The sequence below is a fragment of the Physeter macrocephalus genome, chromosome 5, assembly GCF_002837175.3.
Source record: "Physeter macrocephalus isolate SW-GA chromosome 5, ASM283717v5, whole genome shotgun sequence".
Lineage (NCBI taxonomy): Eukaryota > Metazoa > Chordata > Mammalia > Artiodactyla > Physeteridae > Physeter > Physeter macrocephalus.
In genome coordinates this window covers 5,637,679-5,649,318 of record NC_041218.1, presented here as the reverse complement: position 1 = coordinate 5,649,318, position 11,640 = coordinate 5,637,679, and positions in this window count along the sequence as shown.

Genomic DNA, 11,640 nt, shown 5'->3' with positions numbered 1-11,640 from the left:
TAGGGAAGTGAGCCTGACATTGGGTTCTGCCTTCCTGGCTTCAGGGCGTTTGTAAATCCTGACTGCCCGGCTGGAGGCCCAGAAACCAAGCAGAGAATAGCTGCACAGGGCAAAGCAGACTTGTAAGCAGCCTCTCAGAACTGGGGAAGAAAGCTAGTGTCCCGTGCCTGCCTGGCTGTACGGCCAGGAAGCCCGCAGGCTCACTTGGAGGAAGGGCCAGCGGAAATAGAACATCTCTCTGAAAGTGTGAAATGCAATTTGAGATGAGAATGAGATTAGCCTTGAAGGAGTCAGACATTAACAGAACGGAATGGTTAACAGAAACAAGGGTCCCATAATCCATTAACTGTCCTAATATAACCAGTGAGAATTTGCTCCCAGCTTAAAATTTCGGACACCCTGCCAGCTCTTAATTTTAAGCTGGGAGCAAATTTTCCCTTGTTTTATCTGATCATGAAGCTTGCAATATGAAAACATGTCACAGGATAAGATCTCCTCAGGTGGATCCAGTTAACGCTGGTAGAGCCTAGCTCTGTGCTAGATCCAGGATATCTCGTTAATCCTCACATCGTCTCATTTAGCCTTCAGAGCACGCTGTGTGCTTGTTTTTCTCATCTCTTCTTAGCGACCAGGCCACAGTCTCAGAGGGTGGGTGTGGTTTGGTCTCATTAGAGCAGCTGGTCGGGGTAGAGCTTGGCAAACCCCAGGTCTTCTGACTCAAAGTCTGATGTGTCATGCAGCCTCCGTCAGGCTGGCGTGTGTTCTGCTCTTCATGGTTTGAAGACCATGGTCCCTGAAAGAATAGAAGCCAAATAAGACTTCAGCAGCTCTGTGTTTTCATCTGTTACATTTCACCATCTGTCCCAGGCAGGGGGCCTCCCTCTCCTTCCTGTTTCTCTGCGCACAACTAAAATCTCTTTTAAAAGTTGACCCAGCATCAGCTGTGAGCCTTGGTGCAGGATGGCCTGAGCTCTCTGGACACTGGTTTAGCCTCCGCCCCTCTCTTCTTAGGTCCTGGGTTACGACCAGCCTGGCAGTCGCTGAGAACGTGGGTTTGAAGTTAGGCTGACCTGAGTTTGGATCTTGAATCTTGGCAAGGATACCAGCTCTCACCAGCTGTGAGTTCCAGGGACTCCCCTTCTCCGCGCTCCGGTCTCCGCCCACCCCACCCCCCCGTTTTCCACGCCCCGTGTCGCCCCGCCCATGCCACACCTGGGCTGCTCCTGTGACTTTGTAGCAGTGAGGCTGTGTGTTCCAGCGCTGGGCCATAGAAGACCTGGGCCTCCTCTCTTGTGCTCCCAGGAGCTCTGGGCCATTGTGGGAGAAGTCTGCTGCCTGTAAGCAAACCCATGTGAAGAAGCCACGTGGAGAGGCCTAGAGAAGAGCCACCCAGGATCCTGGCTCCGCCCGTCCTCCAGAAGGCCCACCGGCCGCTGCCTTGATGGAGGCCGCGTGGAGGTGGACGCCCAGCTGAGTCTAGTCAACGCTCAGAATCACACCAGCTAATTGAACGCCTGTTGTTTCAAGCCTCTGAGAGTTGGATGGTTTGTACACAGCAAAGATCCTTGAAATACTGTTAACTGGGGCAGTGGGAGGGGACTTCTATAAGTCTAGTGTTCTGGGAGCTTCTTGTTGGCCCTGAGCCACTGGGAAGGTGACCCTCTCCTGTTGGACGGCCGGTCCTTCTGCACAGGGCCCTGGGAAGGCGCACATTGCCTTACCTGTGCTGGGAGCCTGCGCAGGAGGCTCTGTGCTGTTCGGCCCGTCCCTGTGCCTCACAGACGTATCTCCCTGCATCGGGACGTTAATTCTCCCACGTCCTGCAGGTCTGGGCAAGGGAGGTGGGGACGGGGACGCCTGATCCAGCTCAGCCAGGGCCACTCGAGGAGCAGGGGCGGGGAAAGACTGCCCTCGGCTGCTCTGGGGAGATACACACTGGGGGGGCTTGTAAACGACAGATGTCTGTTTCTCGCAGCTCTGGAGGCTGTGGTGCCCCAGATCGAGGTGCCGGCAGATTTGGTGTCTGGTGAGAGCCCACTTCCTGGCTCACAGACAGCTGTCTTCTCACGTTGTCCTCAAGTGGCAGAGAGGGAGGGGGAGCTCTCTGGGGTGTCTTTACAAGGGCACCGATCCCATGCCTGACTCTCCACCCTCATGACCTAGTCACCTCCCAAAGCCCCCCTCCCCAATATCATCACAGTGGGGATAAAGTTAGTACCAGGCAATATTGGAATCTACGTCCAAAAAGTGTCTAATTTAATACTGCAAGACTCAGTTTCAGCATATGAATTGGGGGGGACACAAATGAAGCAGAGCAGGACCCTCTGGCGCTCCCCTGCTCATGTTGTCCACCTGCTTTTTGTCTGTGGAAAAACTTTAGCCGAGGAACAAGTTTAATCAGAGAAGTGAGAAGATACAGAAGCAAAGGAAAACAAATAGGACAAAACAATAATAGTTTAGTCAGAAAGCAAAGTCAAGGACCTGTAGTTCCTCCTCAAGGGCTACAGATAATATTCTGAGCCCTGCCCTGTGAGCTGTCTTGTAGATACTGAAACCCCTACCAGGTGGAAGAAATTAACATGATGACCAGACTGTAGCCATGACATAAGCTGCCACAATTCCGAGAATTGGCCTCAATGAAATGGGAACAAACTGACCCTGGAACTGAAGATTAACTGTACTTAAAACAATCAAGATGACGCTGATCAGACAACCGCGGGACCAATTGCAAATGCCTGTCAGAACTGCCTGTGCTGTTTCTGCACGTAGCCCCCTCCTTCTGCCTATAAAAGCTCTTGCCCCCTGGTTGTCAGTGGCGGGGAGTTGGCCTTTGGACAGGCGTCCGCGCTCCCCGTCCCCGGGTGCCAGCATCCAAAATAAAGCAAACTTCCCTTACCACCAGCCTCGTCTCTTCATTGGCTTTTGAGCGGCGAGCAGCCAGACCCCACTGTCGGTAACACAAACAGTCTGTAGCACACCCCGAGGAGGGCATTGGGGTGCTGTTCTCCACGGGGGGGGGCATTGGATAAGATTTGATTATAAGCCTGTGTTCTGCCCCTGAAATTGTCCCCCAACACACAGGACTTGGGGTAAATCATATTGTCGGCATCTTAAATTATTTTATAATTGGTATGCTAAAACTCTTGGCGTGATAATTTGCAGTCGAAAGCCATTTTCATACAAAAAGGGTCACTTTCTTGACTGATGAATACACTGAAACTTTGACGCACACGGTGAAGGGCTCGGGCTCCTGAGAAAAGAGCAGCAGGGGTCTTAACGGGTAAATAGAGCTTTGCAGCAAGTGAAGCCCAGTGATGAGCTGTGTCTCTGAGTAAAACGAGGTTTCCTCTCAGTTTGGATACTTTAACCAGAAGACAAAGTGAACGCAACAGTAAGGAACTTCGAGTTATGGTCAGACCGTTCTTGAACTTACACGAATACTTCATTTCCAGCCTTCACCGCTTTCCTTCAACGACCTGTGCCCACAATACAACTGTCTTTCTTCTTTCTGTGGGCATTAATAACCAGTTTTAGTGATTAGTTCCTGTTCCTGATCCTACGATATTAAATTAGATACCTCGTGAAGGTACAATTCAATATAGCCTCATGCTAACTCTATTGTTATATGAGCAACAGTTTTACGGTTTGTAATAACATCCTATTTAAATTCTGCCTGGCAGAATTTGGTTAAATACGAGGTCTGACTATTTGAACCAGCTCTCAAAGGCTTTAAGTTAATAATGACATTTTGTGCAGTATACTGATACAAAAGAAGCATCCTCCACATTAGTATTAGATCCAGAAATACTAAAGCAGGTTAAACATTAAACCATACCTAAGGCTGCTTTTTTCTTTTTTTTTTTTGCTATTAAAACAAACATTAGAGGTCTGGTTTTAGCCAGAGAGCATCATCCCTCACATCAAATTAATGTGGCTTTATATTGTTTTGAGGTTTAGTTTGTAAAGTTGTTTCTCTCATGGAGAAGGTACAGGAGTTCAAACTTCTGTAAACTTAGAGCCCCTCATGTCTGTTTATTCAAAGTGCTGTCATAGCGAAGATAATTTGATTCTGTGCTAGAGGTTCTTGGGTGCTTTTGCCCCTTGAATGGAGGCTGTGCCCTTCTGAGTTACAGCACCACGAGGGGGCCGGCGTAGGGAAATGCAGACGGTGATGCCACGCCCACATGAGCCTGCACCTCCGAACAGCTCTCTTCAAGGGCTGAAGGGAGAATGTTTGTGCCACCTGGGCCCATCAGATGCAGGGAGGCGTTTGGACACCGAGATGCCTGGGATTCTTCTGCACGAGGCTTGGACCCAAAGATCTGGTTGCCCTGCTTGTTGTAATCACCCTCACGTCCTGCAGCGTCCTTCCTCAGACTGGCCTGGGAGCTGGGGAAGCGTGTGTCACACGAGAGGACTCAAAGGAGCAAATGCCGCTGAAATTCAAGGCCCAAAGCACTGCTTTCGCCTAAAGAACAAATATGGGGATAGACAGGAAGAACTGGACCACCTCTCCTATTTCCAGTTTTCATGGCTACCAGGAGTATCGTGCAAATGTGATGCTCGTAACACAGTGATCTTTCCTCGGGTTCCTGATCAAAGAATCTAACTCCTTCGGTTCTCATTCATTCATTCGTTCATTCAGCAAGATTCACTGAGCAGCCAGGCTCTCGGCTCCATGGTCCCTGAGGTGAAGGAGCACCAGAGCTTCCCCGGGAAGCCGTGGTCCATCGCGGGGCGGGGGGACTGACAGGAAAACGCAAACAGAAGCCCGGGAAGGCAGCTGCTGGTGCAGCAACTACAAAAAACACGCCGGCGGCAACAGAGGCCGGAAAGCAAACTCTGGAAGTTGGGGAGGCATTACCAAGAAGTATCATTTGACCTAAATCTCCAAGGAGGCGTCAAGACTGGGGAAGCGATCACGGCAGTGGCTGTTCCTGGTTTCTGGTGGCTTATGTCTCGGGTGGGGACCCCGGACCCCCCATTATGAAGCCCATACTTCCAAAGGCAGCCAGACAGGTCCCCCTCTCTTTCTGGGCATGTTTTAGAAAACCTCAGTCTGTCTCCTCAGTCCTACCACACTCACAGTGCTTCCGACCCCAGATGCGTAGGGGTTTTTCCACCGAGCTATCCTCTGTCACACCGGCTGGGTGTCCTACAGTTTAGCTCAGTTCTGATACTAGCCACCCGGAGATAGCGTCAGATCCCACAGCTTCAGAGCCCGGTCCCACAGCATCGTCCCTACCTCAGACAACAATCTAGGTTCTCACCTGTGTTTCTGGCCCATCAGCAAGTCCTATGACCCCTCCACCTCGGGTGCAATTAACTTGCTAGAGCAGCTCACAGAACTCAGAGAAACCTTCTGCTCACTAGGTGACCGATTTATGGTGAAAGGACACAGCTCAGGAACAGCCAAATGGAAGAGACGCAAAGGGCAAGGTTTATGGGAAGGGATGCGGAGCTGCTGAGCCCTCTGCGAACCTCCACGTGTTCGCCAACCTGGAAGCTCTTCAGACCCCACGCTTGGGAGATTTTTATGGAGGCTTCATCCCACAGGCATGATGGACCCTTAATTCCATTTCCAGCCTGTCTGCCCTCTCAGGAGGGTGCTCTCAGGGGAGCAGGGGCTGAATATCCTCAACTTCTAATCACTGCTATCACCCAGGGAATCCCAAGGGTTTTAGGAGCTTTGTGCCAGGAACCCAGGGCAGAGACCAATATATACGCGTATTTTCTCTCACCTCACAGGGCAACAGCCTGACACGTGGGATAAAAGCCAGCTCTCGGGTCACAGTTATTACATGATTGTGTAATAAAAACCCCTTACCAGTGGCCTGGGCAGGTGGCAGCCTCTTTCTGAGAGTTCTGGAGGATTGTGATTTCTCCCTGTGATAAACTTCCCTTTGAGGAGGCGCTTTGTTCTGCGTCCTAGAAGCTAGGACCTTGCTCAGGGGTGACATCCAAGTCACGGAAGCATGGGTTGCAGAATCCAGCGTCTGTCTCTGAAAATGAAGATGTGCTAGGTTTTCGCTCTTCCTGCGGATGTTCTTTGTTTCTTTTTCCTGCCTCCTCCCTTTTACCCATTCTTCCGCAGGTGTGACCTGTGATTCTGTGCCCCTGGGAACCTTGCCGGGGCAGGTGTGGGCAGTTAAAAAAGAAAAGAAAGAAAAAGAAAGTTACAATACGCGGCTTCAGCACAAAGGCCTTTCTGTTCATCCTTCTCTACTCTTCGGGCTGCTTGGCGGTTTCTGTGACCCCGCTCAGCTGGGACACTTCAACTCACGAGGTGGTTTCCTGCATCTCTCCCTTGGTTTCTGTTGCTCTCCTCTCCTCTTGGTGTTCAGCTGCACGATGACCCCTGGGGGCTGTGTTTGGGGGAAGCAGGACCCGTGTGCTTCACCCTGAGCCAGACTCAGGTTCCTGAGTTTGGGGGGAGGGGTGGGGTGAGAGCTCCAGACCGTCCCCTCCTCCCTCCGGAAGGACCCCCTGAGGAGGCCATACACCCCCAATCACACTGCTTTGCAGATCCCACCATGCGGGCCACGATGACCCACTGATCTAGTTTAGAACCATCCAGAGCCTTTCCACCCTAAACAGAGGGAATTTCACCCTCTCCAATGTCCCTTCTACTGCATTAATTTTATTTCCTAATTTTTTTTAAGTTGTGGTAAAATATACACAACATGAAATTTACCATTTTAACCATTTGTAAGTGTGCATGCAGTTTAGTAGCTTTCAGTATATTCACAAGGGTGTGCACCCGTCACCACCATCATCTCCAGAACTCTTTCATCTCCCTAAACTGAAATTCTGTCCCCATTAAACACTGACTCCCCGTTCCCCCTCCACTTTCCGCCCAGGCCTTGACACCCTCCATGCTACTTCCTGTCTCTATGAATTTGATGACTCTAGTATCTCCTAGAAGTGGAATTACACAGTATTTGTCTTTCTGTGACTTGCTTATTTCATGCCCTCAGGTTCATCCATGTTGTAGCAGGTACCAGGAATACCTTCCTTTCGGAGGCTGAAAAATATTCCATTTATGCGTAGACCGCATTTTGCTTATCCATCATCTATCGACGGACACTTGGCTATAGATTGATTTAACAGACATGTTTTGAGTGCCAATGATGTAGCAGGCACAACGTTTGCTGCTGGAGATAAGATTGCTGTTGAGGTAACTAGGGGATCCCTGCCCTCCCAGAGGTGAAGAGGCACTAAATAGTAACGGCTAGAAGTAATGGTTTACCAAGATCCCAATGAAGAGACTATTCTTTTTTTTTTTTTTTTTTTTTTTTGCGGTACGCGGGCCTCCCTCTGCTGTGGCCTCTCCCGCTGCGGAGCACAGGCCCCGGACGCGCACGCCCAGCGGCCATGGCTCACGGGCCCAGCCACTCAGCGGCACGTGGGATCCTCCCAGACCGGGGCGCGAACCCGGACTAGCTGTATTGTTTCTAGCTGCCGTGGTAGAAACAGGTAGATGAGCAGTTCTCCCGTGTTCCCTGGGTAAGCGGCAGGAGTTTCTGGTTTTCTGTGCTGTTCCAGGGGAGCAGACCCCGAGCACCTGGCCACAGGCTCCAGAGGACGCCGTGGGCCCCCATGTTTGCCGGCACTGTTAATCCAGTTTCCTCTGGCTGTCGCGTGCTCTTCGCTCTGCAAACATCTCGTTAAATTGTGTTTTTTAAAAACGACGTTCGCTTTAGGACCGCATCCTGCAATGTGTCTTCTTTACCATGAGTGGTTGCTCTGCAGATTTCTGAAGGTGTCTGTCCTGCCTTAGACAGAGGCCAGACAGAGCCTCGACAGTCCCTGGTTTCCGCGGGGTTCCAGCCATGCTCCCCAAGAAGCCGGCTGTCTTTATATACATTTATACCTCTGGTCCCTGAATCGTTCTAGGTCTCCCTCTTGTGGGCCATCAATGAAATAAAACACAGCAATTGTTTTTAATAGATATGACGAAGAATCTTACGGATTATAAGGAATCGATTTCTGTGAATCCTATGAGTTGAATAGTACCTTTCACTGGTTTTATTACAAAATATTACAAACTTGTAAAAAGTGTATAGAGAATAATATAAAAATACCCATACACCCACACACTAGCTTTATCAAACCTTACCATTTTGCCCCATATTTACTTTAGATCTTTTAAGAAATAAGGTAGATACAGTTGAGGGCCCCTTTGTACATCCCTCTCTACATACACACAGAATAAGGTAACCATTATTCTGAATTTGTATTTATTACTCCTATACATATTTTTATCCTTCTCTGCATTATATGTGTAGCAATACAATACAAACAACCAACAAGGACCTACTGTATAGCACAGGGCACTATACTCAATATTTTGTAATAACCTATAAGGGAAAAGAATCTGAAAAAGAATAGATATATATGTATGTATAACTGAATCACTTTGCCGTGTACCTGAAACTAACACACAATTGTAAATCCACAATTAGCTCAATAAAAAAATGAAATTAACTTAAAAAAATACAATACAAACTATTATTTTACTTTTTTTTAGCTTTATGAGGACGTTATGATGCTGGTTGTTTTCTTTTGCAATCTGCTTTTCTCCTTCAATATTATGCTGTTGAAGTTTTTCTTTGTGGCTCCAAGTCATTCATTCTCTTCTGTATTCTATTGCTTGTATGAATGCCACCATATATTTACCAATTCTCTTATTCTGAAGTATTCAGATTGCTTGGAGTTTTCCTCACAGCAAACAGTACTGTACCAAAGATTCTTATACTTGCCTCCTATATATGTGTGAACCTCTCTTGGGTGCACTGCTGGATCATTGTGTTTGGTTTACTTCAGCTTTTCTGCATGTTGCCAAATCATTCACAAAAGGTTTGTACTACTTTTTTTTTTTACCTTTAAAAAAAATTTATTGAAATATAGTTGATTTACAATGTCATGTTAGTTTCAGGTGTACAGCAAAGTGATTTTGTTATATATATATATATATATATATATTCCTTTCAGATTCTTTTCCATTATAGGTTATTACAAGATATTGAATATAGTTCCCTGTGCTATACAGAAGGTCCTTGTTGGTTATCTATTTTATATATAGCAATGTGTGTATTTTAATCCCAAACTTCTAATTTATCTCTCCCCCTCCTTTTCCCCTTTGGTAACCGTTAAGTTTGTTTTCTATGTCTATGAGTCTGTTTCTGTTTTGTAAATAAGTTCATTTTTATCATTTTTTTAGATTCCACCTGTAAGCGATATCATATGATGTTTGTCTTTCTCTGACTTACTTCACTTAGTATGATAATCTGTAGGTCCAACCATGCTGCTGCAAATGGTATTTTTCATTCTTTTTTATTGCTGAGTAATAGTCCAGTATATATATATATGTATTTATATACATATATATGTGTATATATATATATATATATATGCCACATCTTCATTATCCACTCATCTGTCGATGGACACTTAGGTCGCTTCCATGTCTTGGCTATTGTAAATAGTGCTGCAGTGAACACTGGGGTGCATGTATCTTTTCGAATTAGAGTTTTTGTGTTTTCCGGATGTATGCCCAGGAATGGCACTGCTGGATCATATGGTAGCTCTGTGTTTAGTTTTTTAAGGAACCTCTATACTATTCTCCATAATGGTTGTACCAGTTTACATTCCCACCAACAGTGTAGGAGGGTTCCTTTCTCCTGAGCTATAGATTTCAATAAGGATGTTCAAGATGCCAGGTAGCCCTCTTCCGCGTTTTGATTCCCAACTGGGATTTTTTTTTAATTGAAGTATAGTTGATTCATAATGTTTCAGGTGTACAGCAAAGTGATTCAGTTTTACATATATATATCCATATATATATACACATATACGTATGTGAAAGTCATCATACATACAAAAGAGTCTATTTCCATTAAGGGATAAATAGGGAAAAACAATAAAATGAACAGGTAGTAAGAAGGGAGTGAGAAAAACAAAAATGAAAGGCATCTAGATCCCCAAGACTTCACTGTTAGAAGATAGTATTGGAAAACTTTATTTTTAAAATCACATATTAGTTTTCCTTTCAATTACTAGGAACCAGTGATCATTTTAGGTCATTGCAGAAAGCCATCTCTGTCTCACCCTCCTCCTGGAGCAGCTGACCTGAATGTCAGTGCGAGAAGGTGGTGCCTGTATCTGACTGGAACCAACAGAAAAACAGAAATAAGAGTCGGGTGGAAGAAAAGAGGAAAAAGGAAATGTATTCTACAGCTCTTCTCTGTTCAGCCCCCAAAGGAGCGATGCATTGCTTCTGTGCTCCTATGGGGCTGTGTGCACCGTATAGGTTTGACCCAGTCCTTTGGGGCACATGGCTCTGTGCATTTTCTAGTAAAACTTCCCCCTTTTATTTTTAAGTGAGAGAGGGAGTAAAGTAATCCAAAAATCACCACAGCCTGACATATCTCATATTGGATATCTAGTTGAATTAAAGGAAAAAAGTGCTAGGGTGTTTTCTTGCTTTTGTTTTTACTAAGACAAAAATATAGGGGCTATGGATTAGAGTTGTTAATGTTTACTTTAAAAGAAAATGACATCCAAAAGAGAGCAGTCAAAGCAAACCAGAAGTGAAAGTTAACAAGTGTTACAGGAAGTCGACAGGAAGCAGAAAGTGTGGTGTGGAAATGAAACCACTTTTTAAAAAGCACATGAGGAGCACAGTGGATGAGGGTGACGTTTTCTTAGCAGGAGTCAAAGGATATCAATCACCTTAAGGTACTTTTTTTCCTCAATTTTATTTGTGGTAAAATGCACAGAAAAATTTTCCTCTTAGCCGCTTTTAAGTATACAGTTCAGGGGTATAAAATACAATTATCGTGTGGTACCACCATCAGCACGTCCATCTCTATAACTCTTGTCATCTTGTAAAACTCAACAGTTAATTTCTCATTCCCCTCCTCCTCCCCCAGCCCCTGGCAAGCATTCTACTTTCTCTCTCTATGATTTTGACTACTCTAAATATTATAAGTGAAAATATACAGTAGTTGTCTTTGTGACTGGCTTATTTCACTTAGCCTAATGTCCTCAAGATTCACCCATGTTGTATCATCTGTCAGAATGTCCTTCCTTTTTAAGGCTGAATAATATTCCATTGGATGGACATGTCACATTTTGCTTATCCCCTTATCCATTGATGGGCACTCGGGTTACTTCCATGTTTTAGCTATTGTGAATAATGCTGTTTAAAAGTTTATTATTTGGCACGTGAACCAAGCTACCAACATCAAAAGGCTCCAAATAGACTGTTTCTAATTAAATAATCAATATTTTGAACAATTGACCTAGGGCCCTAGAGTTTATGTAATTCTCATTTTTAGAGCATCTTTGTCAGGCAGATGTTTTGGGCATCCCAGAACCAAACTTTTATGTTTTTTGAGTAATTGAAGACAAAACTGATCATTCACCAAGAGGCCAATGATTAACGTCTACCAAAAGCAATTTTGGTATTACTTATCCAGGGGAACTAGCTTCATTTGGCCAAATCCACTCGCGGGATTTGAACCAGTGTCCTGAACAATGTCTTTTTCCCTGTTGAAGACCTGAGCCACTCTAGGATAAGAGCTATAGATTCTTTTTTTTTTTTTTTTTTTTTTTTGCGGTACGCGGGCCTCTCAC